Source organism: Penaeus monodon, unplaced genomic scaffold (genome assembly GCF_015228065.2).
Source record: "Penaeus monodon isolate SGIC_2016 unplaced genomic scaffold, NSTDA_Pmon_1 PmonScaffold_488, whole genome shotgun sequence".
NCBI lineage: Eukaryota > Metazoa > Arthropoda > Malacostraca > Decapoda > Penaeidae > Penaeus > Penaeus monodon.
Genome location: NW_023659752.1, coordinates 38,870 through 42,226, shown reverse-complemented (window position 1 = coordinate 42,226; position 3,357 = coordinate 38,870). Strand labels below are relative to the sequence as shown.

The 3,357-nt window shown below is 40.2% G+C and overlaps 1 pseudogene; it reads right to left on the bottom strand.

Annotated features, from left to right (window-relative positions):
• LOC119571047 lies at nucleotides 1-1,875 on the bottom strand (annotated as a pseudogene).
• Between the last annotated feature and the right edge of the window lie 1,482 nt (nucleotides 1,876-3,357).

The window sequence follows — 3,357 nt, the reverse complement described above, 5'->3', positions numbered from 1 at the left end:
CAATCATTTTAGCCAAAGAAGAACCAGCCGAAGGTTATGGTGCCGCCAGTGGGAAGCGTGAGCGTGGTGGTGAAGCAGGTGGGAATGAAACACAACAGGACGCAGCGAGTGAAAGTCACGCTGACTTGACGACGGTCTTGCACACTCTCACTCTGTTCTTCACTCACCAGTTTGTAAACGGAAGGTCGCCACAGAAGTTGGCAAGATCCGAACCGATCTCTTCCTCAGGATTGTCGAGGGAAACAGCGGAAACTCTGACGTCAGACTCAACCCTCATGCCATCATCCTGATGGCCTTGATGAAAGCTACTTGTTGCTCGAAGATTAACGAGTCGCCTCACGTAGCACGCCTCCTGCGATACCACTCGGGATGCTGCTAGACCCTACGAAGTACATTGAATTTTAGGTTTTTATGCTTATCATAGGATGTCTCTATACAATTTTACTTATAGAAGAATTTCTTATGCACTTTCAATTCAGCAAAATCAAAATATAAAGCACATAAAATTTGTATTTCAATATATCGTGCACTCCGTGATAACCTGACAAGTAATACTTACTACGCTATAATCCTCCAGAGTCTCCACATCATCGAAGTCGTCCGATTCAGGCATGTGGAAGTGAACTTTCATGGCAAGGCGGTCTACATCCACTTTCATGCATTTTTTTTCAGCGACACTGCTTCCCTTGTAACATACTTGGTAATCCTAACAAAAGAAACGGCCATATTTTGTAATAGCGATATTTCACATGAGAAATAAGCTTTTCAAGGATCATGTAGGTATCTCATCTGCAATACATATAGTAGAAAAAGCAAGAAGCATGTCGACAGGGTGTCCATACCTGAATCTCAGCCAGGGAGAAGCCCAAGAGGCAGGACAGTATCAGCCAAGTGAACATGATGAGATCTAGAAAGAAAATGGACTAATCAAGTGATAGAAAGCTAAAAATCATGAAATATATGAAGCAGTCACTGGAAATATACAGGTAAACGAACTGAGGAAAAGCACGCCATGGTCATAATCTTAGGTTGAAATGAAGAGAAAGAATAACTAAAGGTGGATTATTATAAGTGCGAGATAGAAATAATCCAACAGAAGGGCATTTGTTTATGTTATATAAAATATTTTAAATATTACACTGTTACTCAATATCACGATGTAAAGAGAGAGTCCTGTATGACTTAATCACTCACCAAGTAGAGATACGACCAGAGATGTGAGATCGTCCTTGGGGCTTATATATTTTCCAGCAGTGTCACACGACCTTTAAAAATAACAACTGTTTTCCCAAAGTCCCTACTTCAGCATCCCCTGTAAAAACATTCTTACATATATTTTCCATTCAAAATATGTTTATCGGCAAATCTTCAATGTCAGTTGATTGCATGTATATTTCAAAGGAAAAGAAAGATGCATCAGCAGTTTATTCAAGTTTTCTGAACATCCGTTTGTAGGAATATGTGTGAGTGTGTGTTTGGTGTATGTGTATTTGTGCCTGTGTATATATATGTGTGTGTGTGTGTGTATGTGTGTGATAAAAATATACATAAATACATACATAAACATATGTTTATAAATGAATGCTTGCATATATAAATGCATATCCATTTACATGTAGGTGTATGTTTTTTATATAATGTATACATATATTTTTCAAATCGTCCGAACCATCCCGACCGGTGGCGATGGCTCGATCATATATTCATAGTTTTTCATAAAATTATGTAAGTTATATGCATACGCATAAATGCAGATTTTGTGTATGTGGAATATGAATCAAACTTTTTGTTGCATTACTCTAAACAATATATTGAATAGGTCAATGCAGTTGCATATTAGTTTACAGTGCAAAAATGAATGCATACTGACCGCATGCTATCCGAAACAACAAAAAACCCCTTTTTTTTTCTGAATTAGTGGGAATATCCGTGGTGCGTGCGTGTGTGTGTTAGTTTTGGGGAAAAAAAGAGAAAAAAAAAGAGAGGGGGGGGGGGTGAAAAAAGAGAGGGAGGGGGGAGAAAAAGGAGAAGATGAAAGGAGAGGAAGGGGAAAAAGGCGAAGAGAAAAAGGGGGAAGGGAGACGGTAATGAGAAAAAAAAAAAATCAGAGTAAGAGGGGGAAAAAAAAAGGGAAGAAGAGAGAGGGGGGGGGGAAGAAGGGGGGGAGAAAGAGACAGACGACACACACAAAAGGAAATGGGGGAGAAAAATCTGAAACAAAAAATGAAATTTTAATACTGGGAAAGGGCGCTTTGTTAAATAAAATGATTAAGAGCCTAGTATCATCTTTTCATTTTTTTTTTAAAAAGGGGGGGGCAATTTTTGATGACGAAACTTTTCACTTTTTCGATAATCCCTTTTCCCTTAAGCAGGCACAGCCTCTCCATCATAAGCTTTGCAGTGCCCTGTGGCCACCCCTGGGTAACTGGGCACCTTGCGGTCACAGGGTAAATCTGTGGGGGTCTCGAGCAGAGGAGCCCCCGGGTACGGAGTTAGGGCCCCCCGGGTGGGACACACTCTGGTTGTACCAATCCTGCCCCCTAGCCACCCTGGGAAAGGGGGCGGCTCGGGGGAGGTGGGCCTTGCCATCCTCCTCCACCCAGAATGACCTCTGGCAACGTCTTTCATAAATGGAAATGCGGGGGGGAGGGGTGTGGTCCCTCCCCCCCAGCGTATCATGCTGTGACCCACGGCGGCTCAAACATGAACCTACCATTAAAAAAACAAAAACATATATATGTGTGTGTCTGTGTGTGTATTTATGTGTGTGAAATGATGTGTATGTGTGTGCGTGTATAATATGCATATATATGTTAATTATATATTATATATATATATATATATATATTATAATAATGCATGCATGTATGTAGTATATATATATAAAATTAATATATATATATATATATATATAATTAAATAATCACTTTTCCTACAATTATGTAAGTAAGTGTTAAAACATAAATGTAGATTTTGTGTGGGGAAATCAATCATATTTTTTGTTGCATTACTGTAAACAATATGTTAGGTGTTCAATGAAACTGCATATTAGTACAAAAATAAAGGCAAATTGACCGCTTTTTCTTAGCTGTTGCTTATGTCTGTGGTGCGTGCGTGTGTGGGGGTGGGGGTGGGGGTTACGGGTGACTAAGTGAGTGAGTGGTGAGATAGAGTGAGGGAAAAAAAAGGAGGAGAAAAAAGAGAGAGGAAGTGAGAACGAGAGAGAGGAGGGAGAAGAGAGAGAAAGCATTAAGAAAGGCGGAGTGGGAAAGGGGGCGAATGAGAGAGGGAGGGGAGAGCGGTAATGAGAGAGAGAGAATAAAAGATAGGGAGGGAGGAAGAAAGGGATAAGAGAGG